The 27451-nt window shown below is 53.3% G+C and overlaps 1 long non-coding RNA gene and 1 pseudogene across 2 annotated transcripts; both read left to right on the forward strand.

Moving 5' to 3' along the window:
- The window catches only part of LOC112530752, a 584651-nt pseudogene that overhangs the window by 352812 nt on the left and 204388 nt on the right, over positions 1 to 27451 (forward strand).
- On the forward strand, positions 11168 to 14562 carry LOC121108434. Of its 2 annotated transcripts, XR_005842941.1 has the most exons (4): positions 11168 to 11306; positions 11629 to 12091; positions 13133 to 13378; positions 14503 to 14562. It is a non-coding gene; the product is annotated as an uncharacterized LOC121108434 (long non-coding RNA). The 2 variants fall into 2 exon arrangements; XR_005842940.1 differs by lacking the exon at positions 14503 to 14562 and having other exon boundaries at positions 13133 to 13914.

A 27451-nucleotide genomic window follows, 5' to 3' on the forward strand; every position in this document is an offset into this window, starting at 1 on the left:
TTGCTTCTTTCTTTCCTCTTCTTTGTTGTGGTTTGCCACCTGTGCCAAGTGTGAATCACCAGGAGCAGCTGAAAGTGCTCTGAGTTGTGGGGGACAAAACTCCCAAGAAACAATGTGCAGCTTCCAAAACCCAAAGTTTGGAAGATGAAGAGGTTGCGCAGCGCTCTGCCTGGTGCAGGACACGATGCGTCTCTGCAAGGCGCTTTCCACGAAGACTCAGATCTCTGTGCTGAAAACTGCATCCAAAGCAGCCCAGTGCCCGGTGCTTGGTTGATCCCAGAGGTATCGGTGCCAGGGGTTGCTGCTGTGTTTGCAATGCCATTGTGTCAGCAGGGTGACGTTTCCTGTGTGCGAATGCCCTCGGTCATTGAAGGCATTCACTTGCAAATGTTCACTAGTGAGGCGCCATGTTTCATTGACAGCATATTAGGTTGTTTTCTGGAAAGTGAAACAGTGTGCTTGTTGTACCGTCAAGAACACATTCATTTCCAGTGACCACAGTGCACTTCACGTCTGCTGCCATTGCCACTCAGCCGTCTTGTGTTGAAGCCGGTGGGTGCTCAGCACCACAGCGTCCTTGGCTTACTCCCCCCTTCCCGGTGGGATGGGGGAGGAGAGAACTGTGGGGGAAGAAAAAGAAGGTAGAACTCATGTGTTGAGAGAAATCTCTTTCCAAGGGTTTTTTTTTTGGTAGAGGAAAGGACAGAAGTAATGAATATCTATCTATCTATCTATCTGACTGTCTATCTATCCACCTATTATATATCATTGAATGTATCTAATGAGTGATGTAGAAGCACTGGCTCAGCACCTCTCAAGCAATGGCCAAGCAGAAGAAGAGACTGAGATGAACTACCCCCCCATCCAAAACCCATTCCACTTGATGTCACATGGTATGGAATATCCCTTGGGCCCGTTCGACATCAGCTGTCCTCATTTGGTTTCCTCCCAGCTCCTTCTTAGAGAGCTTTGCTGAGAACGGCCTTGCTCTGTCCAAGTCTGCTTCTCAGAAATTATAAACATCAGAGTGTTCTCACTGTTGTAGCATCATAAGAGAGACTGAAGAAAAATCCCTCCCACCTGAGACTAAGACAGCCTCCCAGTGTCCGTGCAGCGAGCCATGGGGCTGCAGGTCGTGCATTTCCCTGGCAGCATTGGCCAGGGGTGCTGGGGAGGTTTGCGTGCTCAGCTTGGGCATCGCGCTGCTGTGCCTGTCAACACAGCATGCTTCGTGCTCTCCAAGCAACAGAATAGCGTTTCATCAACAATGTGCGAAATATTTACTAGAACCAGATGCATTTGTGTCTCTGAGGCTGGGTTTACCCTACGAGCGCTTTCGAAGGAGCTGTTTTGATTCCCTTTGTCCGTGTGCGACATCTTATTGTGTTCTGTGCTTGGTATTACTCCTGGTTGGACAGAAGGAGCTGGTGGATTCAGCAGCAGTAGATTCTGTTGGTTTCCTCTGTGCTGCTTCATCCCTGGAGCTCGCTGCTGCACGGAAGAGTACAGGCGTGTTTATCCCAGGGCTGCTGTCAAGGGAGCCCGGTTGGCACAGCAGTGAGCAGCAGCTAACGGGCTGTGCAGAGGAGGGCTTTGCAGAAGCAGTAGGAGTGCCTGCATCCATCTGTATCCTCGGATACGTTCTGGCAGTGAGGCAGCAGCTGTGGCCACAGTGACTGAATGCAGACTTGGCAAGACCCCCAAGGCTTGGGGCTGCCACGTGGCGTTTCCACCCTCCTTTATATGCCTGGCAAAGCACAGCCACCCTGCACCCAGGGCAAGCGTTTTCTTAGTGTCGTGTTTCACGCTGTCTTGTGAAGCTCAGGCACTGGGGGCAGCTTCCCCCCAAAGAAAAGGAGGAGGAAATGAGGTCGTCATGGAAACCTAAAGGCAAAAATGCACTCGGGAAAGAAACTGGCGAAGCAGTCTAGTAGTAGTACTAAGTATTTCTCTTCCTTTATTTCCATCCAGGTGCAAGAGATGGCTGCTCTAAGCCGCCCGTGGATGCCGAGAAGGACCCTAGTGTGGATTTGACATAGGCCCAGCAAGAGGCTCAACAGGACCAAGCGCCGGGTCCTGCACTTTGGTCCTGACAACCCCATGCCAGCTTCTCCAGGATTTGGCTGAGATTCCAACCACGCACTGATTTCTCGAACGCTGAGGTGCCCTTTTGGAATCCTGTGGTCTTGTGACGTGGTCTTGCCTCCCCACCTTGTCCGTCCATGGTGGAGCAGCCGGGTGGCCCTTAGTGATGTCATAAGCGGCTAGAATGAGGGGAGGAGCAGTGCGTTCTGCGTCCCTTCATCGGAGCGCTTGAGCTCGGCGTGAGTACGTGGCTTGTTGCACTTGTGCATCTACTGAGTCTGTTTGTCTTCATCCCGTCTTGCACAGCGCCTTGTAGGTAAGCTGAGACGGTGCGGGATAGACGGGTGGGCAGCGAGGGCTTGAGAAGTGCTGGCTGGCAGAGCTCCTAGGATCATATTGCTTAGGCTGGACCGTCATACGCCATTTTCCCCCAGGCCATCACTTCCAAAGCCATCCATCAAGATGGCATTTGTCCCACGGTTCTTCCCTGGTTCTTTCCTTTGCTCAATTGTGCAAGCTCACTGACCTGCTCTTTCTCCCTCCCCTGCCCACCCTCCGCCTGCTCCCTTGGTGCAGCTTTTGCTCGCGGAAGATCAGAGCAAAGTGACAAGGAACGGCTGCGGGTTCGAGGATCTTCTTCTACCTTGTTCTGATCTCTTGCCAGGTACGTGCCATGTTTTGTATTGCCACATGGTTCAGCAGCCCGTGTTTAGTCACACCGTGTGTAGTAACACAGCCTCGTCCAGCTGAAATGCAGCTCTGGTCACGTGTGGGATTTTTCCACTTCCTCTCCAGCTCAACCCTCAGCAGGATGCTGCCTGTAGTGCTGGGACCAGCTAGTGTGAAGGAAAGCAATCCCTTAGGCAAAGAGCCCTAGTCCCACTCTGTGCAGAGCTGCACAACATGAGCCAGGGGCACAAGCGTGCATGCTTTGGCTGTGTGAGTGTGGCCGACAGCTGTAGGGAGCACAGCAGAGATGCAGGCAGCGAAATGCGTGGGCAAGGCTGCGGCCGGCGCTGGTGGTGAGGCTGCTGCTGGGAGCCGGGGGCTGGGGAGCAGCTCCAGCCCCAGCAGTGACACCTCTCCCTGGCCTGCTACTGTGCTCTCAGCGTGCTGCGGGCAAATGCATCTGCTGCTTTGTGCCAGAGTCCCCATCTGCTAGCAGAGGGACAGCGACTTGGTCCAATGCTGCGTATTGCAATGGCTGTCCCGTTTGAATAGACTGCACAGAGTGGTTGTATCTAGAACACCTGCCTCCGCCAGTGGGCAACTGAGATTAGATCTGAAGAAGACACTCAATCCAGTGCTGTGTGAACACAGGAAATGTGATTCTTTTCTGTTGCAGCTTGTCGCGCCTGCTGTGATGGGCATCGCGAGCAGCGAGATCAGCCGTGGGCCTGACCGGGCGTTGACGGAGGTACAGTGTGAAGCTCTGCTTGGCCTCTGTTCCCTGACTTGAGCCAGCAGAATGAGCCACAGTTGTGCTCTCCTGCTTTTCAAGAGAGAGAGCATCCTTCCGGCTCTCTCGGTGTCTCTGAAGAGCTGCCTTAAAAGCTTCATTTCCTTGCTAGTGGCATCGAGATGGCACCCTGAAATCCTCCTTGTTTGTCCTCAGCTCCTCACCATGGTCTGTGCTCTCTGTTTCAGCCTGAGAACCAGGGGAAGCCGTTGCTGGTCCAGGAGGAGCCATCTCTTAATATTCCGGCTACTGCTGCTGGCCATGTTGTTAAGAGCTACGTTGCCCAGGCAGCGGATGAGCTCTCCTTGGAGGTAAGCAGAAAAAGAAGGCATTCCTTGTTGTCACGGACAGAAGAGTATAACATGTGAATGCATCAGGAATATTCTCAGACACCTTCAGAATGCCTTGTGAGGCGAAGCCCAGAAGATGCAGGTCCAGATAGGACTTGCACTGGGTTGGATGCAGGGAGGAGTTCAGCCATGTCTAAAAGACGTTTTGATTTGGCATGCTTGCACTGTATTCTGTCTGGTGCGTAAGGCAGTGGCTCTTGTACCTCCACGTTCAGCTTTCCGACGGGAAATGCCTGAAGAGCTGCCCCGGTGCAATTGCTCTCAAGCTGTGCGCTCTTTGGCAGTGCAGAAGAATGGCGTCATCTCAGCTGTGCTTTCCTCCCAGCTGTGCTGAAGCTGGGATTGATGTTGCAATCTCTTGCAGGTGGGAGACCTGGTGTGCGTTCTTGATATGCCAGCAAAGGAGCAGAGCCCCTGGTGGAGAGGCAAGCATGGCTTTCAGGTAGGCACGAGCTTCAGACTCCTGGGCGCAATTGCAGTCAAGTCAGGACCGTCAGCTTTGAGCTGCTCGGCCTCCACAGGGTGGCTTCTGGATGTAGACAGTTTCTCTGTGTTGCTGTCAGAGGACTTTCCCTTTGGCTCTGGGCTTGGGTGGGAAACTGTCTCCTCATGTGACTTAGAAGCAAGAGCCTCTTGTGCTCAATAGGCAGTCAGGAGTTGAGCATCTCTGTCCTTTGTACAAGCACGGAGAACAGCCATCTTATGCTCCGTCAAGTATTGCTTTTGTAGGTCTTCTGGCTGCAAATGTTGAATGAGGGTTACTTTTCTGCAGGCCATTCTGTCTTGGTTGAACAGTTGAGGCCTGAGATATGCTGCATTCAGTATTCCATCTCTCTTCTTGATCTTGTTCCAGGTTGGATTTTTCCCCGGGGAGTGCGTGGAGCTCATTAGTGGAAAAATTCCTGAGGCCCTCATCAATTCAGCGCCAAAGCCAGGTACGGATGTTACATGTGATGGCGCGGGGAAATCAAATGGAGTCTTTTTCTGGGTGTGTTCTGTGTTGAATACCTCCTTTATCCATCCCACGTTCTCCTCTGTGTTGATGATCCTTCCTGCATCCCACGGGGCGTAGGGCTGCTGTTTTGTAGGCAGTGAGAATGAGGGCTTGGGCAAACGATAGGATCCTTGTAGAATGGCTTGGGATGGAAGGGACCTCAAGGATCATCAAGCTCCAACCCCCGTGCCTCAGGCAGGGCTGCCAACCTCCACTTCGAATGCCAGACTAGACCAGGCTGCCCAGGGCCCCATCCAACCTGGCCTTGGACTCCTCCAGGGACGGGGAAAATCTGTTGTTGTAGGTACTTGTTGGCAATGTTCTTCCGCTTTTACGTGCTCTGTCGAATGTGTTTCCGCTCGGCCTGGTCCCACTGAGCCCAACCTGAAATGAACTGGTTTCTTCCTTTTGTTGTGCAGTGCCAAAGAAGCGTGGCAAGCTCCTCAGCTTCCTTCGTTCCTTCGTGAAGGCCCGCCCAAAGGAACCGAAGCAGCGGGAGATGGAGCTGGAGAAGGAGAAGGGAGGGGTGTTTGGCTGTGACCTGGGAGAGCATCTTCTCCACTCTGGCCGTGATGGTAAGGAACAGCCCGTTCCCGAGAGCTTCCTCTGTTGGGCATGACAAGATGAAAGGGAGATCATCTCTGGCAAGGGGCAGGTTGATACTGGTGGAGAAGCGTGAGGTGGGAGTTATGGCTGCAAGGGAAGCTGAGGCTAATGCTCAGAGGAGAGCAGCACACCTGTATTTGCTTAAAGCCAAAGGTGTAAGCCAATCCCACGCTAGCCTGAAAACCAAGGAAGCCTTTTGGCCCAAGAGAGTGTAGTGCGTCAGTTTCCTAGCTCTTCTGGACATGAGGTTTCACGCCTCCATTCTGATGGGAGCTGTGATGGGACTTGTGGCAGTGTCTCTGGCTTCCCCAGAATTACTTTCTGCAGGCTGCTTGGCAGGTCCTGGCATTTCTTGAAAGCCAAGAACACGTCCGTGTCCAGTTTTGTCCCCGGCTCCTGCCTGTCTGCGCCGTCTGCGACAGCCTTTTTTCTCCTCTACAGAGGAGGCAAGCAGTAGCCCGGCTGGGCTTAGTGGATGGGATGTGACAGGAGCAGCGGCTGAAGCAGGACTTGAATCAGGAGCTCAGCTAAGCGCTGGCCCTTGTTCTGTAGTCCCCCAGGTCCTGCAGAGCTGCGCTGAGTTCATTGAGCAGCACGGCGTGGTGCAGGGGATCTACCGCCTGTCCGGCGTGGCGTCCAAGATCCAGAAGCTGCGGTAAGAGTGCTTCTGGACTGTATGTTGTCTTGCTTTGGAGTTGTTTTCCTCTTTCTCCAAGCCCTCTGTTTTTGTGTCCTTCTCTCCAGCCATGACTTTGAGTCGGAGCAGATTCCGGAGCTCACCGTCCGGGACATTCACAGCGTGAGCTCCCTGTGCAAGATGTATTTCAGGGAGCTCCCGAGCCCTCTGCTGCCCGAGCAGCTGCATGGCAAGTTCTCGGTAAGCACAAGGCAATGGCCTTCATGTCCCTCTTCCCTGTCCCATACACACACACGCCTGTGCACCTTTTTTTGGTCTTTTTTCTGTTGAAGTTGGGGTTTTGATGGACATCCAGTGGGTGTCTCTGTACAACAAGCAGCTCGTGCTTCCTGCACACCGCGTGCACCGTAACACCTGGTGTGTGCATCCTGCCACTGGAAATGTGGGAGATGGGAGCAGCAGTGCCCTCTGCAGCTCTGAGGCCCTTTTTCTGTTAGCCCCATGCGCTTGACTCGCATGATGTGTGTCTCATTCCCTTTCTGCTTTCTTCCAGGACACTGTTTGTGCCGGTACCGATGAGGAGCGGTTGCTCCGAGTGCAGGAGGTCATCCAGCAGCTGCCCGCGCCTCACTACAGGTCAGAAAACTGCTGCCCTCAGTCTGGGAGCTCAGCCATGCTGCATTTCAGAGGGCGATGACGCAACGGCAGGCTTTGTCTCACGCTGGCAACGTGATGCCTGTGTGTGTTGAAGTGGTTGATGGCTGCGTGGGGTGAATGGACTGGGTCAGCTCCTGGGCACGGGGGCACGGCTGGTGCAGCTGATGGCTGCGGCTGTGCTGTGCTGGGGCTTGGTGCTGCAGCGTGGCACTTGGGAAAGCTTGATCTACTTGCTATTCCGAAGCAAAAACAAGCAGTGGCATGAAGTGAGGTTTGTTTGGTGAATGTGAGCACGGCGTGCTCAGTGGTGCTGAAGGTTTGGCTCTTGCTTTCCAGGACGCTGGAGTACCTGCTGAGACACTTGGCTTGTCTCGCTGGGAGCTGCTCCGTCACAAACATGCCCGCTAAGAACTTAGCGATTGTGTGGGCTCCCAACCTCTTCAGGTAAACTTCTTTTTCCGTCTCAGCACAAGGCTTAGATCTGTTCTCCCCACGGGCACACTTTGGAGAGGAGGACAATTTGTGCTCTCTTGGTTTTGTCCGATGGGGCTGGTGTGTCCTTGATCACCCGGGAGAATGTCTTCAGTGGCATCACTGCTTGCCCACTGCGGAAGTCTCCAGAGCCCAACTGGACAGCCTTTGGCTGCCCAAATGCCCAAACGTGGGGAAACGATTTCGGGTCAATGACTTCTCCAATCTGCCTTTTCTCCAGATCCCAGCAGAATGAGGCTGCCTGCGCCAGCGGAAGAGCTGCCTGCGTGGAGCTGCAGAGGCAGTCGGATGTGGTGGAATTCCTCATCAACCACACGGACGTCCTCTTCTGCTCCAGCTCCACATCAGGCGTCGGAGATGGAGCAGGTGAGCGTCTTCCTGCATGAGCTTTGTCTTGATGAGACACCTTGATCAAATGCAGGCCTTCTCCAGGATTGTTGAGCTACGCTTTTGCTATGGAGGGGCCACCAGATTTGTGGGCTTACATGAGAATATGGCATCCTCTGTGGCTGGATGCGGAGAATGTCCAAGCCCAAACTTAAGAAGGAGAAAACCGTCCCTGTCATGGTGATGTTTTGCGTGCAGGTGAAGCTTGATGAAAGGGTTTTGACGTCCTCTTCTTTCACTTGACCAGAAAAGCAAGGCTGAGAGATGTGCAGCACCTTCTCCAGAACTGTGATGGCTGTGCCGCTGCTTTCTGATCCTCCCTCTTAGCCGTGGTCTTCCCTTCCAGGGCGCAGTTCACCATCAGGTCCCAAGTCTGTGCGGGTGTCTTCTCCTGCCACCAAGCTGCTCACCCTGGAGGAGGCACAGGCACAGAGGGGAGGCCACAGCAGCTCGCCCGCACTGACACACATCCAGGACATGGAAGTGGAAGAAGGCCCCGCAGCTGCACAGGGGAAATTCCACACAATCATTGACTTTCCGTCTGAAAGGTAAAGAGAACTTTCTTTTCCAGTCCTCAACCGTGTGAATCAGAGCGAGCTTCTAAGTTGTGTTTCAGCAGGAAGCAGGCAGTGCTAGGAACAAGCAAGCGTTGGCAAGAGCTCAGGGCAGCTCTTCCCTCACCCTGCACCATGCACGACTCACGCCGCTCCCTCTTTTCTCCCTCCAGACCAAGTCCACCCAGCAGGGTGAAGGAATCCCCAGCATGCAGTTGGTGTTCCTGCTTCAGGCCCAGAAAACCATCCTCTGTGGCCAAACGCCAACTGCAGCGCGATGCCAGGGAGCCCTCAGAAACAGAGGTGGTGGTCCTGGCAGGTAAGGGTGCACATCCAGCTGTCAAAACCCTGCTTGTCAGCGCCATGGAATTCATGCTTGGAGTCCACACAAAAGAGAAAGACAAACAACAAAAGCGCAACAGTTCCTTTCGAGACAGTGCTCCTACTGTTGCTATTGTCCTCTTGGCTTTGTCCTGCTGCCACTGCAGAAGCAAATCTCAAGAACCACTCTCATCATTCAGCTTGTGCAAGTTTGCCACTAACTGTTTGCCTGTGTATCTACTCCTTCCTAGGTGAACCGAGCCCTCGTCCACGCAGAAGAGCCAGAGCGTATAGCGATGGTTCACTGTGTGCTTCCATGTATGGAGAGCTGCTTGGGAGCACGAATCGCTGCGGCTCGGATGACAGCCTTCCATATAACACCAGCGATGGAGTGAAGGTGCTCATCCAAGTGGAAGCCCTCATCTCTTCTGGCTGTGCAAAAGACGCTGACCTGAGCCTGCCAGAAACAACACTCACCGAGCTGGACTGTGACGGGGCACCATTGCAGTGCAGCCCAGCCCAAGCACAGCCCGAGTGCCCCGACAGCAGCAGCTCCATGCAGGAGCAGGTCAGCGTCAGCCAGGAGGAGCCGAGCCTGGTGGAGGGGGACGTAGAATCAGAGCTCCAGTCCCAGGCACCGGGCAGCAGCACGAGCTCTGAGCCCCTCTCTCCTGAACATGAAAGGATGAGTCCCCTGTGTACACCGGACCTCTCAGCAATAGGCCCTCCTGGCTCTTAGGGAATAAAAGCACGCTGGTGCTGGATGAACGCCTTGACTGCCTTCTGAGTCTTCATTCCCAGGGATTGGGATGGATGCAAGCAACAGCAAGGCAGCTCATGTTGCAAGGCTATGGCTGTGGGCTGTGCGTGCAGCAGAGCTGCGGGTTTGTTCCCATTTTGTCTGGCTGTGGGATGCCTGCAGCGAGAGCTGTGCTCCCGTAGTGTATGGTAGCAAAGAATCTCCAGCATCCGGAATGCTGATGATGATCATGCCCAGCTTCCGTGCTATGGCTGTGGCTTTGTGATGCTTTTGAGTGAGGGATGCCTCGGCTGCTCCCTGCCAGCTCTCTCCTCTCTCCCGCCGTGTCCATTCCTGGCTCCCAGCTACGAGCTGGCCCTGCAGAGCATCTGCAGCCCTGTCAGCATCAGCATCCAGCAGCGGCAGGAGGAGCTGCCCGCGAGCAGCATCTGCCCGTCCCTCCCCCGGGCTCTCATTGGTCAGCGGCAGCTCTGTCCCTCCCCCGGCGTCTCATTTTTCAGTGGCAGCTCTGTCCCTCCTCCGGCGTCTCATTGGTCAGCAACAGCTCTGTCCCTCCTCCGGGCTCTCATTGGTCAGCGGCAGCTCCGTCCCTCCCCCGGCGTCTCATTGGTCAGCGGCAGCTCTGTCCCTCCCCCGGCGTCTCATTGCTCAGCGGCAGCTCCGCCGGCTCCCATTGGCTGAGCCGCCGTGCGCGGGAACGGCCGTTGGGAGCCGGCAGTGTCGGGCGCGGCTGTCGTCAGCGAAGCGCCGCACCGGCAGCCCGGGCCGCCCCGCAGGAGAGCGCGGCGTCGGCCGGAGCTGTCCGGGCAGCACCGAGCCGGAAGCCGCGGCACAACGGGAGCGAGTGCTGAGGACAGCTCCGCCGGAGGTGTGCGGAGAACGGGAGCGGGAGAGGGAGAGGGGCCCTGCGCGGCCCCCCAAGCACACTGCCCTCCCCTCCCCCGTGGAACTCCCGTGGGGTTGGGCTGTGGGATGTGGGATTGGGATGAGGGCTGTGGGATGGGCCGTGGGTTTGGGACAGCCTCGGGTCCCCCAGCGCCAGAGTGCTGCTGCCAGCATCCGGGCTGTGGGGCCCCGCCAGCCCCCCCCAACCCCTCCAGCGCTGCTCTTGGTGCCCGCAGATCATTTGCATCCCCCCGGAACCGGGGCTAAGGTGGGCTGTGGCTACTGGGAGCTGCGGGGAGGCTATAGGGGGATATAGGGATACTGTCTGGGGCTGTGCAGGGACTGTAAGGGCGTATGGGTCTATAAGGAGCTGAGGTGCACTCAAGGGGGTTCTGGGGCTGTGGTGAGCCATCGGAGGATTTGGGGCTATAGGTGGCTGTGGGGAGGTTATGGGCGGGGGTGTATATAGTCAGGCTGCTCAGGGAGGTTGTGGATTGTCCTTCTCTGGAGATACTCCAAACCCAGCTGGATGCCTACAGTAGAGCCTGCTGCATGGAGCCTGTTTTGCGGGGGGAGGGGTTGGACTCAATGATCTCCAGAGGTCCCTTCCAGCCCCTACAGTTTTGTTATTCTGTGATTGCAATCGTTGCTTCTTGCAGCAGTAGAGTGTTTCAGAAGAGAGAAAAAGATGGCGGCGGTGAACTGGCTTTCTGTGGATGGTAAAGCTGTGCTGAGAACTGGGCTGACTATTGCAGCTGAAAATGCGTGCCGTATGTGCAGACGCAGAGGAATAACTTTTCCGTGTAGGTTGAGCTTGTGTAAGGTAGGTGTCCTTGCTAGGTGAGCTTCTGCTTTAAAGCATCAATTAGTAATTTTAAAAGCAAGGTTGCCAGTTCTTTTTTTACCCAAGTGATTTTTTAGCCGGGAGAGATTGGAGGTGCTGTTTGGTGATGGAAGACGGAGAGAGGAAAAGCAAAAGGCATGCTGTGCATAGCCACCACATGCCATGGGCACCGTTGTCGTTCTGCACAAAGGAGGAGCAGCTCAGCAAGCTTGGCCTGGGCCGTGGGAGGGAGCATGCAGACATCTGGACCAACCGGCAATGAGTTAGTTCTTGAGGTTGGCTGTTTTCTGCTGTTTGTCCCACGTCCTGTTGCTCAGTGGTAGCTCTGTTCCTTCCCCCGTGGAACCCCCGTGGGGTTGGGCTGTGGGCTGTGGGACTGGGATGAGGGGTGTGGGATTGGCCGTGGGTTTGGGACGGATCGAGGCCTCGGGTCCCCCAGCGCCACAGTGCTGCTGGCAGCATGCGGGCCGTGCCCCCCCTCCCGCCCCCAACCCCTCCAGCCCTGCTCCCTGTGCCCCCCGGACTCCCGGCAGCCCCCCAGAACCAGGGCTAAGGAGGGCGTGGGAGTCAAAAGGACATGGTCAACCTTTTTTTCAGTGGTCTGTGGGGCCAGGAGAGGGGGGAAATGGCCCTAAACTGGAGTACAGGAAGTTCTGCACCGACGTGAGAAGGAACTTGTTCACAGCGAGGTGACGGAGCACTGGTACAGGCTGCCCAGGGAGGCTGTGGATTCTCCTTCCCTGGAGATACTCCAGACCCAGCTGGATGCCCACCTGTGCAGCCTGCTGTACGGAACCTGTTGAGCAGAGGGGGGAGTTGGACTCGATGATCTCTAGGGATCCCTTCCGGCCCCTACAGTTCTGTGATTCTGTGATTGTAATCGTTGCTTCTTGCAGCAGTAGAGTGTTTCAGAAGAGAGAAAATCATGGCGGCCATGAGCTGGCTTTCTGTGGTTGGTAAAGCTGTGCTGAGATCTGGGCTGACTATTGCAGCTGAAAATGCGTGCCAAGTCTGCAGACACAGAGGAATAACTTTTCCATGTAGGTTGAGCTTGTCTAAGGTAGGTGTCCTTGGTACACTGCTGGACGCAATAGGGAGGAATATGGAGCTGTAGAGGATTGGGGGGGGGGGGGGCTGTAGGCATGGAGTTCTACATCTATGTCTATATATGTGTGTGTTCTTGGCTGCATAAAAATAGGGGTGGCCAGCAGGGAGAGGGAGGTGATTGTCCCCCTCTGCTCAGCTCTTGGGTGTCGTGAGGTCCCATCTGGAGTAGTGTTTCCGGCCGTGGGGCCCCCAGCACAGGAAGGACGTGGAGCTCTTGGAGTGGGTCCAGAGGAGGACTATGAAGATGGTCAGAGGGCTGGAGCCACTCTCCTATGAGGAAACGCTGAAGGAACGGGTCTCGTTTAGCTTGGAGAAGAGAAGGCTCTGGGGAGAGCTCATTGTGGCCTTTCAGTACTTGAAGGGAGCATATAAACAGGAGGGGGACCAGCTGTTTATGAGGGTGGATGACGGTAGGGAAAGGGGGAATGGTTTTCAAGTGAGACGGGAGGTTTAGGTTAGATAGTAGGAGGAAGTTTTTCCCCCAGAGGGTGGTGACAGACTGGAAGAGTGCAATCCTGTGCACGCTCAGGTGTGTTTTGTTTTGTAGTGATTTCCCAATCAATCCTCATGTGGTCTCTTAGTTAGGCTGGGAATGAAGGGGAGCACTGTGAAGCTGTTTGCTTTCCCTGCTGCGTGCTGTGGGGTTGTGCTGGCAGCGGTGCAGTTGCTTTGCTTTTCCTTGGGAGGGTGGGAAGGAGCTTAGCAGGCCCAGTTCTTCTCAAACGATTCTGATCCTCCAGTGTCAGTACTGCAGGGAGTGCACGACCTAAAGGACTTCTGGCTTGTGATGAATTTGTATCTCCGCAGCTTCTGATATTTTGGATTGTGTGTTCTAGTGCAGGCATTTCTGGGGACATGATTTATCATCACCATAGCTAACACTGCGTGGGAAATCTTGGTGTGCTTTGACTTGCCAGTGCTTTCCACTGTCTCAACTTGCCTGGAGCGTCCTTGAAATGTATGCCTAATGTGGAAATCTTTTCCTCTTTCCTAGCTTTTGTGGTACAAAGAAGCACGGCAAGGTGATGGAACAGCTTGTCCTAGATGCCATGGCCAAGCAGTTGGAGAAGAAGAAGATCATCAGGAATAGTCAGCATGGATTTAGCAAGGGGAAAGTGTGCTTGAGCAACCTCCTAGGCTTCTGTGAGGCATCAGCAGCTATATGGATGGCGGGAGAGCAATGGATGTAGTCTACGTTGACTTCAGCACTGCTTTTGATGCAGTCTCCCACGACATCCTGGTAATGAAGCTGAGCAAGTGTGGGATAGATGAGTGGACGGTGAGGTGGGCTGCGAGCTGGCTGAGTGGCCGAGCTCAGAGGGTGGTGATGGGCGGTGCAGAGTGCGGTTGGAGAGCTGTGAGTGGCGGTGAACGCTAGGGGTGGGTGCTGGCTCTGGTCTCGTTCAATATCTTGGTCAACAGCCTTGAGGAGGGGATAGTGTCCACCCTCAGTAAGTATGCCTCTGAGACAAAGCTGGGAGGAGCAGCTGGCACGCCGGAAGGCTGTGCTGCCGTTCAGCAAGAGCTGGACAGGCTGGAGAGCCAGGCAGTAGCAAAGCAGGTGAGGTGTAACAAGAGCAAGTGTAGAGTCTTGCACCTGGGAAGGAATAACCGCAAGTATCAGTAGAGGCTGGGACGTGAGCTGCTGGAGAGGAGCTCTGCAGAGAAGGACCTGGGGGTCCTGGTGGGTGACAGGTTGGCCATGAGCCAGCAGTGTGCCCTGGTGGCCAAGAAGGCCGGTGGGATGGTGGGACGCATGAAAAGGAGCGTGGCCAGCAGGGCAAGGGAGGTGATCCTCCCCCTCTGCTGTGCCCTGATCAGGCCTCAGCTGGAGTACTGCATCCAGGTCTGGGCTCCTTGGTACAAAACAGATGGGGATCTCCTGGAGAGAGTCCAGCAGAAGGCCACGAAGATGATCAAGGGCCTGGAGCATCTCCCGGTGTGGAAAGTCTGCGTGACCTGGGTCTGTTCAGCCTTGAGGAAAGAAGACTGAGAGGGGATCTTAATAATGTTTCTAAGTATCTGAAGCGTGGGAGTCAAAAGGACATGGCCAGCCTTTTTGCAGTGGTCTGTGGGGTCAGGAGAGGGGGGAAATGGCCCTAAACTGGAGTACAGGAAGTTCTGCACCGACGTGAGAAGGAACTTGTTCACAGTGAGGTGACGGAGCACTGGAACAGGCTGCCCAGGGAGGCTGTGGATTCTCCTTCTCTGGAGATACTCCAGACCCAGCTGGATGCCCACCTGTGCAGCCTGCTGTATGGAACCTCTTGAGCAGAGGGGGGAGTTGGACTCGATGATCTCTAGGGATCCCTTCCGGCCTTTCCAGTTCTGTGATTCTGTGATTGTAACCGTTGCTTCTTGCAGAAGTGCAGTGTTTCAGAAGAGAGAAAAACAAACATGGCGGCCATGAGCTGGCTTTCTGTGGTTGGTAAAGCTGTGCTGAGATGTGGGCTGACTATTGCAGCTGAAAATGCGTGCCAAGTCTGCAGACACAGAGGAATAACTTTTCCCTGCAGATGGAGCTTGTGTAAGGTAGGTGTCCTTGCTAGGTGAGCTTCTGCTTTAAAGCATCAAGTTGTATAAAGAAGGTAATTTTAAAAGCAAGGTTGCCAGTTCTTTTTTTACCCAAGTGATTTTTTAGCAAGGAGAGATTTGAGGTGCTGTTTGGTAATGGAAGATGGAGAGAGGAAAAGCTGTGCATAGCCAGCGCATCCCATCTGCACCGTTGTTCCCATGCACAAAGGAGAGGAGCATCTCAGGAAGCATGGCCTGGGCCGTGGAAGGGAGCATACAAACATCTGGACCAACCGGCAATGAGTTAGTTCTGCAGGTTGGTTGTTTTCTGCTGTTTGTCCCACATCCTGTTGCTCAGTGGTAGATTTGTTCACGGTCAGTGCTAACAGGAATGTCCCAGAGCATTGTGGTTTCAGCTGTCACAACGCTTTGATCCCTTGCTGCTGGGCTGGGGCGTTTGAGGAATGATGCATGTGCTGATGCCCAGCCAGGCTTTGGGGCTGAGTCTGCAGAGCAGGGTATGTGTGTGGCAGGAGTGAGGCTTGTGGGGGAGCAGGCCAGGTGGAATCCAGTGCGCTTTGCTGTCGTTCTCAGTGCTTGTTTTTGCTCAGCAGGGCAGGTGGTGAACCTCATGAAGCAATGCCTGCAGACGGGGCTTGCGGAGCAAGAGGTCCTGCAGGCCTTGTGTGACACCCACGGAGCTGTAGCGAGGCTGCGTCAGTGTAAAAGAGCAGAAATCCCCGGAGGCGTGAAGGTGAGCTGTGGGCTCCAGTAGTGCAGGAGGGGATGTACGTGCTCAGGGTTTGGCTGCTTCTGCGTGTGTTAAGTGAGTGCGATAGCACTGCTTGGTTCGTTTGAGTGTATGGAACAAGTGTGACATCCTTTGTGCTGGAGTCGTGTGGAAGGAGTCCTATGTGTTTGCGACCTGACTTGAAGCCAGTGGGCATCACGGAGGAGTAGGGGAAGGGGATGAGGCGAGGCAAGCGGGGGTAAGAGGATGAGGCGTAGGAACAGGAACCTGTTTGGCCACTATGAAGTGCTGCCGTTCTCTTTTTGGTTTAGGAATCTCTGTGTGCTTTTTAATGAAGAACAATCTCATTGTTCATCTTGTGAGCGAATTCATTCCGGCCTGTTAGTTGGTGTTGTTCTCTCCATGGAGCTGCAAGTGAAATGGATACTTCTGGTGTGATGTGCGGCCCCCTCCCGCCTTCTGAGATCAACCAAGTTGGCAAGGCCTGGCTCTTGGTTGGTGAGCTGTGCCCAAGGTGAGGGAGGTGTCTCTTCTGGGCTTGACATGCGGCAATCAGACCATATAGCCGGTAAGGATTTAGAACAGGCATGTGTTTCTTGGTGACGCGCGTACTCCCTGGTGCAAGGGGGATCGCTCCACCTAACTTGCACACTGTCAGGAGAAATGGTGCTATAGATGTAGGTAGGTCGGACTAATAGCTAATCAGTAGTTGACAGGAATTCGGAGACATATTCATTCCATTCTTGAGAGCCCATTAGCATGCAGTCCCTCCCCTCCTTGTGCATGCGTAGAAGGTCGTGATGATGAAGGCTTGTAATCTTCCTTGCGAAGGCTCGTAGTCTTCCTCACTGCACACTTGTGACCCCGAAGGGGGGGGCATACCACAAACCGGTTTCAGCTTGCCCTGTAGACATCTAATCAGCTCCCTGCCACGTGTTTTCGAGCTGCTCTCAAGTCCTTATCTCGATGGCCTTCATCCTCCCTGTTATTCCAGACCTAGTGTCTGTGAAAGTGCTTGGAATCCCTTGTTTTCTAACACTCTCTACCTAAACTCTCTCTGTTTGCCTCTTATTTCTACTTTGTGCAGCTACTTTCCCTTTTCTTGCTGTGAGGCCCTTCTCTCTCTAACTGCAGGCTCCTGTTCTCACTCTTCAGTTCCCCCCTTTTCTATAGTCTAGCAGGGCTTCTACCTGCTAGATCATTTTTATTCTGTTCTGCGTGTCCCAAAATAGGCCCCACTTCCCACCTTTGGCCTCAACGCATGTCTCTTCCATATCTCCTTTTTCTTTCTAGCACTCTGGCACAGGCAGGCAGAGCATCTCATCATGACACAGGTAAAACTTCCCAACAGCACCAAGAGGATGCAAACTAGGAAGAGCTGCTTTAACCATCCTAGATTCAGTAGCCAGCTAGTATGCAAGTTCCCTAAATCTCCTTCCCAGCTGGGGTCATCCTGACTTGTCCTATGCAGGACTTTCATCTGTTCCCAAACTTTCCATCAATCTCTCTCGATTCTTAAATCCTTCTTGCTGTAAGCACAGCGACTCTGATTTATTACTGTGCAAACCCCTCCTTCCTTGGCTGTTAATCAGTCTAGTGCCATCCTATTCTGGAGCACTGCTTTGGATAAAGGGGATACTTCTTCTTGGATTGCTCGTAATGCATCTGTTGTGGCATTCTCTATGATTTCCAGAGTTGCAGAGATATTGACTCTAGCTTTTTCTAGCTGGGCAACTCCTAGGGCCGGGATAAGGGCTCTCGGAAAGCAGTGGTATCCCTTGTTCTATATAGCTAGGGGGTTGTATGTACGCTTCGTTTGAATCCCAGGGGTCCTCAGGAGTCCCCAAGGGATCTCCTCATGCACTGTGGTCTGGGCTATTAAGTATCCTGTAGTGCAAGTCCCTGTCCAATTTAAAGGTACTGCATTCCGTGCCTGAGCGTCCCCACGTAACCACTATGTGGTTTCCATGAGGTAACTGACATGGCCTGGCCATCTTTTCCTGAAGAGTGAACGATGCTCCCATCCCTACAATTCCGAGTATGTTCTTCTCTGCAGCCAGTGTGACTCCTTATCGATTCTAGGATCACACCCCACACTTTGGTTCCACCCCCAGCTACACCCTATGCCTGTCAAGTTCTGTCAGCCAACCCCCACCCCACCTTTACCATCAGTTTTTCTGTCTGCAGAGATAGATCTAGTAGAGTTAGTAACTAGTCAATGCAATGTAGGTCCCTTTTGTGGCTTGTCTTCTATCCCAAACTTACACTTTCCGTGCTCTAGCCAATGTGGAACGGTCCAATGTAGTGCCGCTATCCCATAAACAGGCACCTTTCCCTCCCCTCTAGGGAGGGCATTGCATATCCAAGAAGATTTGTTGAGAGCCTGGCCCATTTTCTCAGTTCTTCGGAAGTAGCTCTTCTCTTGCCAAGCTGCGACTACTACCCCAGTCGCAATGACCATTCTGAAACTCTTCTCCGTGCTTTTGGATCCTGATTTTCAGTGGTCCTCTCTCTTGTGCTGTCCACTGTGGTCCTGGTGCTCTCTTCAGGCAGGTGCGATGTATCCACGGTGTAAGCCCCTCTACCTTGGCCATGGTCTGTAAGGTGTGTGCAATTGCCAATCAATTCCCAGTCATGTTCTTCTTTGTTGGACCACCTTGGCAAAAATGTGGGCCTCGATCTGCTGAGATTGGTACAGGAACCCCGAACCTTGGAATTAACAGCATGTAACAGCATTTTTGTTGCTTCCCCAGCCTTAGGAATCCTCCAGGGAAATACCTCTGGCCATCCCCAAAAGGTATCAGTTAGTGCCAACATCCAGCGATCCCCCCCTTTTCTTGGGGGTTTCAGGAAGTCACTTTGTCACTGTTGCCCTGGAAGGTTCCCTTTCCCAATAGGCCCACTTGTAGCCCTTTGCTGGTACTAGGATCGTGCTTTGTAACCTCTGTTTGCCCAAGACATTTTCTTCTCCTCTCTTAGAACCAATTTCCATGGAGTACCAAAGGGCAAAACAATGTGTCCATCTGTCAGCCTGCTCTCTTCCCTTCTAAATGATGACTTAGATTGCTGTCCTCTTGAAAATATTTTACAGGTTTTGACTCAGGTTCAGCAATTTTAAGCTTACGGTCTGGAATTAAAGCCCTCTTCAACGACCTGTTCTGCCCCCTGGTCCACCGTGTTCTCTCCACTTTCCGGTACGGTGTTCCCTTTCTGATGTCCTTGACAATGTATGATAGCCACGCTCTTTGTTGATTTACATCAGGCTGTTTTTCCTTGTGTGTGAGCAATCCTTGCTCTCTTCAGGAGGTCCTATGAGCATGTAGCATCCCATCTCCACAATTAGCATCTGTGCGTCTATGTCAGGCTCTTGTCAAGGCAGTTATTTCAGGCTTCCTAGAGACAGTCCCCCCAGGTCATGGTTGTGTTTCGGTGACCTTGTCAGTAGCAGTTCCTGCATATCCTGCCTTACGGTTTCCTTGTCTCACCAACCTGCTTGCATCAGTAAGCCAGGTGTCTTCTGCATCTTCTAAGGATTCGTCTTTCAGGTCCGACTGGTAACAGTGCGTAGCTTCGGTTGTTTCAAAGCAGTGCTGAAATGCTTGTTCTCCGGGAGTTCCGCTAAGGAGAGATGCTGGGTTGACAATATGAGTTGCAGTTATTTCTGCATCATCCTGCTGTACCAGGATGGCCTGGTATTTCAGGAAGCCCTGGGGGTGAGAGCCAGGGCCCCCTTTTTACCTCCAAAACAGTATAGACACTGTATGAGATATTCCAACTGTTCTTCTTTGGCCTAGCGTAGATGTCCGAGGTTCTTGAATCTTGAGCACTGGTGCAGCCACCGCCCTCAAGCACTCTTCCTCACTTCCTGAAGGGGCTTTACCACCAGTCCGTAGCCGTGTATCCACGGTTGGCACCCTGCTGTCATTCCTGAGAATGTACGGAGTTCCTCGGCACTTTGTGGCTCAGGGCTTTGGCAGATGGCTTTTTTCCTGGCAGTCCTTGGGGTTCCAAGTCCAGCTGTAATCTCCTCTCCCAGATAGGTCCCTTGCCGTTGAGTACTTGGTGCCTTCTGTTGAGAAAGTCGATCATCACTGAAACCAAGAAATTCAGCACATTCGCAGTCCATTGCACACAGCCCTCTTTGTTTCTGTGGCATCCACATGCTGCAGTCAAGTTCCGCCGTGGGATGGAGGAACCCAAATCTCAGGCTCCCAAGTTGAGCAGTTCTCCAAAATCCTTGGGCTGTTCTCACAGCCCTGGCTAACACTGTCCAGGTGAACGGAGTCTTTTTTGTCCCGGACTGGGGCTCTCCTATTCAATGGCAAATCACCTTAGGCTTCCTTTGGCCAAACCAGGCAGAAAAGGCATCCTTCACATCCAGAAGACAAACTCCACCTACTCATTCCCTAACTTAGTTACTAAAGTGTATGGATCATATGGATTCATCAGAGAGATTGGAGTATTGTATATGGATTCACATTCAATTAGTAATCCGAAATCCACAAGTTATCTATGGTTTCTTTTCTCCTTCTCCAGTTGCATATCCTCAAAGGGCACTGCTTAACCCTGAGTGGGCTACCCCTAGATCTTGCTTTGAACTTAGGGCTACTTTTTGGCTCTACCAGGCATCCCTGATAGCCACACGGCTAAGCATACCTTAGTGAAGATTTCTGTAACTTCTGAGGTTACCCCATTGTTTGTCCCTGTTTGCATTAAAGCCGGACTTACCATTTTCAGTCAGTTCATCTTGTTTGACCCTCAGCTCCAGTGTTATTGAATTGACTCTCTGCATCCATTTGTTCTGATCAGTCTTGCCAGAGGAACGGTGTTGGAGAACCTGGCATCTACAGGCATGTATGTATTCCTCCTTATTTTCTCAGCCTCTCTTGAACTGATCCCAAAAGGGAAGCCTTTTCTTGTTGGGCAGTAGCTCCGACTTGTGTTGCAAAATCATCTACGGGAGGTAAGAGGCACCCGTGCCCACCGGAAACGAAACCTCTTTCTCCTGCTCTCCTAGCTGCGATTTCACCAGTGGATTTGCTAGGAATAACTTCCCAGGTTGCCATTCTTCAGCTTTTGCAATCAGAGACGGTTGGATTTGTGCACCGCTGTCTCATTTCCCTGCAGTTGGCACAGTGCTTTTGGTCCAGCAGGGTTGGAAGCCTCCCCCTCCACGGGCTCTTCCAGGCCCCCCCCGTCCCTCTTTCTGAGGGGACCTCTGTGTCCTAGGGCTCTACTCTAGCACCGCAACAGGATCAGCTGTTGCTCTTCCCAATGGCCTTACTATCTCTGTTCCTCAGTCCGTTTTTTTCCTTTCCCTTGCTCAGCTCTCTTTGGATCTACCACCCTGTTCCACCTTGCTCATCTTGGCCTTCCTCAGCCTGCGTCCTTCTGCAGCTTTTCCCTTCCCAAAGTCTCAGCACTACATAAACAACTAGCATGACATTTCAGTTTCACCTCCTCCTCTCCTCCCCGGAGATTTCCAGTGTTAACAGTGGAATTTTGGGTTTCCGAGATCTCTGCACGTGAAGGCTATTCTCACTGCCAGTGCCCCATCCTCTGCACCTCCCCCCCTTTGCATGTAATGCTGTTTACAACACCACTCTCTGTGCGGGTCCGGGGCGGGGAGGGGGTGTGGGGGGTTGCTCTCCTGCCAGTGCAGATACACTCACTTTCTCTGTAACCCTTTTTCCTTTGTCCCCTCTTCATCCCCTCAGTTACACTTCCACATACCCTCAGTCATGCTTCTGTTTCCCATTAGCAATTACACTTACTTCTGCCATGAAAACCGTTTGTCCCATTCACTTCAGAACCCACCAATCATACAGCACAGTTCTTCAGTGTCCATAAACACCCAGTACTTAGTCTCGTGAGGAGAGCACTCCATTCTAACAACTGGTCATGTTACTTTATGGACCTTCCTTCCTTAAGAAAAACAGGAACTGTAAGAAGGTATGATAGATACGGGTCCCCTTCCGATGCCGCTTCTCATCATCTTCTAACTTCCACATTAAGCACCACTGATTGCAATACTTGATGAGAGTTTCCTTCCTCAGGGTGCCTCCAGGTTCCCCTGCAGTATCCCACCAGTGTGCCAGTGCACATCCCAACGGGGTTTCTTTGGGAATTTCCTTCCCCTGGGAGCCTCCCACGATGTTGACCAAATTCTTAATTCCTCATTTCCTCAGAGTTTCCACAGGCAACCCTGGACACCGCCTACTGATCTTGTTCAGATGGGAACACTTGGATCTCACAGATCTCACAGAAGCCTGACCACCTTCCTTGACACGCTTCCCCGCAATCAGAAGACAGTACTATGCAAACAGGCTGACACTCATTCCCTGCAAGGAATGCATCTCACTCACACCACACTCACTCTGATCTTTAGAACAAAAGCCATGGCTTCGACGTAGGCCACAATGCTGACGACGTCTTTTAGCTGGCATCTTCATAAGGCTAGTACATGAGTCAGTAAGCTTTCAGGTTTCTCTGAAAGTCAGCTGGACCTGAAATGATTAGATCCACGGTACGGAACACTCAGCAGATGGTGATAACAATTACACAACCTAGAACTCCCACTCCTATCTCGCTGTTTCCAGAAAAAGGAGGGAGAGCTGTTGCTCTTCCCTTGCGTCTGACTTGCAGGTCCCCTTCCCCAGGCATCCTGTGAGGCCCTTCTCAGAGTCTCTAACTGCAGGGTCCCGTTCTCGCTCTTCAGGCTTTGAGATATGCCTTCCAGTTGCACGCTGTGTTCTTTGTGTTGTGTTGACCTCTTGAGCTCCAGCCCTAAGGGAGGATCCAAGCGGTAGCGCAGAAGGAACAGTTTAGAGTGGAAGTGCACTGCAAAGGGCCGGAGGCAGCAGGAGCAGGGAAGTGATCATCGCCACTGTACTGCACTCAGCACTGGTGAGTCCTCTCCTTGAGTAGTGTGTTCAGTTCTGGGCCCCTGACTAGAAGGGGGACCCTGAAAGCCTGCAGTGTGTCCAGAGAAGCGCAATGAAGCTGTGAGGGGTGTAGAGCACAAGTGTGATGGGGAGCGGCTGGGGGAAGTGGGATTCCTTAGTGTGGAGAAGAGGAGGCACAGGGAAGACCTTCTCCCTCTGTCCAGTTACGTGACGAGAGGTTGTGTTGAGGTGGGGGTGGTCCTCTTCTCCCGTGGAACTAGTGCTAGGATTAGAAGGAATGGCCTCAGGTTGCATGAGGGGAGATTGAGGTTGGATGGGAAGTACAACCTCTCCCAGTGGGTGTTCAGCCGCTGGAGCGGGCTGCCTGGGGAGGTGATAGAGTTCCTGTCCCTGCAGGTGTTCAAGGGACACTGGATGTTGTAGTGAGGGACGTGGCTTAGTGGGAAGGAAATGGTGGTGGTAGGTGGGTGTTTGGACTGGATGATCATGGAGGTCTTTTCCAACGTTGCTGATGCTATGATTGTAGGAGAGGCATCTGCTGGGTGAGTGCTTTGCTGGGTGAGCGTCCCCCTGCTGGAAAGCAGGCAGCTGTGGTCTTTGCAGACAGCCACATCCACGGGGATTGGAGGCTTCTGAACCAGAACCTTGTCTTTCCCGTCTCGTGCCCGCTAAGTCACGTTGTTTGAAAGCAGCACCTTGGCGGCAACCTTGATTTCTGCAGCCTTCTCTGAGCTTTGTGCCACGAGAGCTGTGCCGCTTCTCCCTGTGATGTGAGAGGGTCTGGAAGGCCCTGCAAGAAGTCTGGGTAGGTGATGGCAGTGTCTCTTCCTTTCCCCGCCGGTGCTGGACATAGCGGGGAACGGGAGTGGGGGACATCCCAGCAGTGGGTTCCTACCTCAGCAGAACGGAAGGGCTGTTCTGATGGGTGTAGTTGAAGTGGAGTGAGTCTGAGGCTGATGAGAGAAACGAGGGGCCTGTGAAAAAAAGGAGCATGCTGCATTTTGTGGTGCAAGATGTTCTGGGAACTGCTGGTAACAGTGCCCACAGACTTGGATGAATCTTCAGTCGGGTGCAGGGACGCGTAATGCTCATCGTAGATGTCACGCTGACAGCAGCAGTAGAGAGACAAATTTCATAGGGCTGCATGCTTTTTTTTTTTCCTTTTGTTTCAGTCCTAACTGTGGAAGCATAGAAGCGTTACCCAGACCAATTGAGCATTTGCCACCTGGGCTTTCTACCAATGCCATAGGCAGTGGAAGTCAGCATCGCAAGCATCCGTGAGAGCCCTGCAAAAGACTGGTGAGAGTTACCCTGGCGGCCTCCTTTGGCAACCTCAGGTCTCTGTAAGCTCTCAAGCTTTGTCGTAAGTCCCCCCGTGGTGCTGACTCAGCTCTCCCTGTCTTTGGTGTAGGAGAGCTGGTCTTGAACTCCTTCCTGTTTCCTGCCTATCATCTGCTCCCTGCTTTGCCCATGGCCCAGCGAGCCTTTTATTCCTCGCCCTCAGATTTGCACGTGTGGATGAGAGCATCTGCTTATGTACATGTGCACTTATGACAGTGCACTGCACGTCTGCTGCCATTGCTTTGCAGCCCTCGTGTGGTGGAGCACCACAGAGTCCTTTGCTTACTCCCCCCTTCCCGGTGGGATGGGGGAGAGAATTATGGGGGAAAAAAAAAGAAGGTGGAACTCATATGTTGAGAGAAATCTCTTTCCAAAGGTAGAGAAAAGGACAGAAGTAATGGATGCACGCACACACACACACACACATATATATATGAATGTATGTAAGAAGTGATGTAGAAGCAGTGGCTCAGCACCTCCCAAGCAATGGGCAAGCAGAGGAAGAGAGTGAGATGAGCTCCCACCTCGTCCATAACCCCTTCCACCTGATGTCATATGGTATGGAATATCCCTTTGGCCCGTTGACGTCAGCTGTCCTCATTTGGTTTCCTCCCAGCTCCTTCTTGAGAGCTTTGCTGAGAACGGCCTTGGCTCTGTCCAGGTCTGCTTCTCAGAAACTATAAACACGAGAGTGTTCTCACTGTCATAGCATCATAGCAGACACTGAAGAAAAATGGATCCCACCTGAGACTAAGACAGCCCCCCAGTGTCCGTGCAGCGAGCCGTGTGGGGCTGCAGGTCGTGCATTTCCCTGGCAGCATTGGCCAGGGGTGCTGGGGAGGTTTGCGTGCTCAGCTTGGGCATCGCGCTGCTGTGCGTGTCAACACAGCATGCTTCGTGCTCTCCGAGCAACAGAACAGCGTTTCATCAACAATGTGCCGAAATATTTACTGGAACCAGATGCATTTGTGTCTCTGAGGCTGGGTTTACCCAACGAGCTCTTCTCGAAGGAGCTGTTTTGATTCCCTTTGTCCGTGTGCGAGATGCGCTTATCCCACTTGTGTTCTGTGCTTTGGTATTACTCTTGGTGGGCAGAAGGAGCTGGTGGATTCAGCAGCAGTAGATTCTGTTGGTTTCCTCTGTGCTGCTTCATCCCTGGAGCTTGCTGCTGCACGGAAGAGTACAATCGTGTTTATCCCAAGGCTGCTGTAAAGGGGAGCCCGGTTGGCGTAGCAGTGATCAGCAGCTAACGGGCTGTGCAGAGGAGGGCTTTGCAGAAGGAGCAGGAGTGCCTGCGTCCATCTGTATCCTCGGATACGTTCTGGCAGTGAGGCAGCAGCTGTGGCCACAGTGACTGAATGCAGACTTGGCAAGACCCCCAAGGCTTGGGGCTGCCACGTGGCGTTTCATAGCCCTACCCTCCTTTATATGCCTGGCAAAGCACAGCCACCCTGCACCCAGGGCAAGCGTTTGTCTTAGTGTCATGTTTCACGCTATCTTGTGAAGCTCAGGCACTGGGGGCAGCTTCCCCCCAAAGAAAAGGAGGAGGAAATGAGGTCGTCATGGAAGCCAAAAGGCAAAAATGCACTCGGGAAAGAAACTGTCGAAGCAGTCTAGTAGAAGTACTATGTATTTCTCTTCCTTTATTTCCATCCAGGTGAAAGAGATGGCTGCTCTAAGCCGCCCGTGGATGCAAAGAAGGACCCTAGTGTGGATTTGCCATAGGCCCAGCAAGAGGCTCAGCAGCACCAAGCTCCGGGTCCTGCACTTTGGTCCCGCCAACCCCATGCCAGCTTCTCCAGGATTTGGCTGGGATGGAATTCCAACCACGCACTGATTTCTCGAACGCTGGGGTGCCCTTTTGGAATCCTGTGGTCTTGTGACGTGGTCTTGCCTCCCCACCTTGTCCGTCCATGGTGGAGCAGCCGGGTGGCCCTTAGTGATGTCATAAGCGGCTAGAATGAGGGGAGGAGCAGCGCGTGCTGCATCCCTTCATTGGAGCGCTTGAGCTCGGCGTGAGTACGTGGCTTGTTGCACTTGTGCATCTACTGAGTGTGTTTGTCTTCATCCCATCTTGTGCAGCGCCTTGTAGGTAAGCTGAGACGGTGCGGGATAGACGGGTGGGCAGCGAGGGCTTGAGAAGTGCTGGCTGGCAGAGCTCCTAGGATCATATTTCTTCATCTGGACCATCAGACGCCATTTTCCCCCAGGCCATCACTTCCAAAGCCATCCATCAAGATGGCATTTGTCCAACGGTTTTTCCCTCGCCTTCCTTGCTAAATTGTGGAGGCTCACTGACCTGCTCTTTCTCCCTCCCCTCCCCACCCTCCGCCTGCTCCCTTGGTGCAGCTTTTGCTCGTGGAAGATCAGAGCAAAGTGACAAGGAACGGCTGCGGGTTCGAGGATCTTCTTCTCCCTTGTTCTGATCTCTTGCCAGGTACGTGCCATGTTTTGTATTGCCACATGGTTCAGCAGCCCGTGTTTAGTCACACCGTGTGTAGTAACACAGCCTCGTCCAGCTGAAATGCAGCTCTGGTCACGTGTGGGTTTTTTCCACTTCCTCTCCAGCTCAACCCTCAGCAGGATGCTGCCTGTAGTGCTGGGAGCAGCTAGTGTGAAGGAAGGCAATCCCTTAGGCAAAGAGCCCTAGCCGCAGTTTGTGCAGAGCTGCAGAACATGAGCCAGGGGCAGAAGCGTGCATGCTTTGGCTGTGTGAGTGTGGCCGACAGCTGTAGGGAGCACAGCAGAGATGCAGCGATGCAGAGACGCAGCGAAATGCGTGGGCAAGGCTGCGGCCGGCGCTGGTGGTGAGGCTGCTGCTGGGAGCCGGGGGCTGGGGAGCAGCTCCAGCCCCAGCAGCGACACCTCTCCCTGGCCTGCTACTGTGCTCTCAGCGTGCTCGGGGCAAATGCATCTGCTGCTTTGTGCCAGAGTCCCCATCTGCTAGCAGAGGGACAGCGACTTGGTCCAGTGCTGCGTATTGCAACGGCTGTCCCGTTTGAATAGACTGCACACAGTTGTTGTTTCTAGAAGTAGTTCTGAAGAAGTCTCTTGATCCAGTGCTGTGTGAGCACAGGAAATGTGTTTCTTTTCTGTTGCAGCTTGTCGCGCCTGCTGTGATGGGCATCGCGAGCAGCGAGATCAGCCGTGGGCCTGACCGGGCGTTGACGGAGGTACAGTGTGAAGCTCTGCTTGGTCTCTGTTCTCTGCCTTGAGCCAGCAGAATGAGCCACCGGTGTGCTCTCCTGCTTTTCAAGAGAGAGAGCATCCTTCCGGCTCTCTTGGCGTCACTAAAGATGTCAGCTTAAAAGCTTCATTGCCTTGCTAGTGCCATGTCACCCTGAGATCCTCTTTGTTTGTCCTCAGCTCTTCACCATGGTCTGTGCTCTCTATTTCAGCCTGAGAACCAGGGGAAGCCCCTGCTGGTCCGTGAGGAGTCATCTTTGAATATTCCAGCTATTGCTGCTGCCCACGTGATCAAGAGCTACGTTGCCCAGGCAGCGGATGAGCTCTCCTTGGAGGTAAGGAGATAAAGAAGGCGTTCCTTGTTGTCACGGCCAGAAGAGTATACCGTGTGAATGCATCAGGAATATTGTCAGACACCTTCAGAATGCCTTGTGAGGCGAAGCCCAGAAGATGCAGGTCCAGATAGGACTTGCACTGGGTTGGATGCAGGGAGGAGGTCAGCCATGTCTAAAAGACGTTTTGATTTGGCATGCTTGCACTGTATTCTGTGTGGTGTGTAAGGCAGTGGCTCTTGTACCTCCACGTTCAGCTTTCCGACGGGAAATGCCTGAAGAGC

This window comes from Gallus gallus, chromosome Z, assembly GCF_016699485.2.
Source record: "Gallus gallus isolate bGalGal1 chromosome Z, bGalGal1.mat.broiler.GRCg7b, whole genome shotgun sequence".
NCBI classification, from domain to species: Eukaryota; Metazoa; Chordata; class Aves; order Galliformes; family Phasianidae; genus Gallus; species Gallus gallus.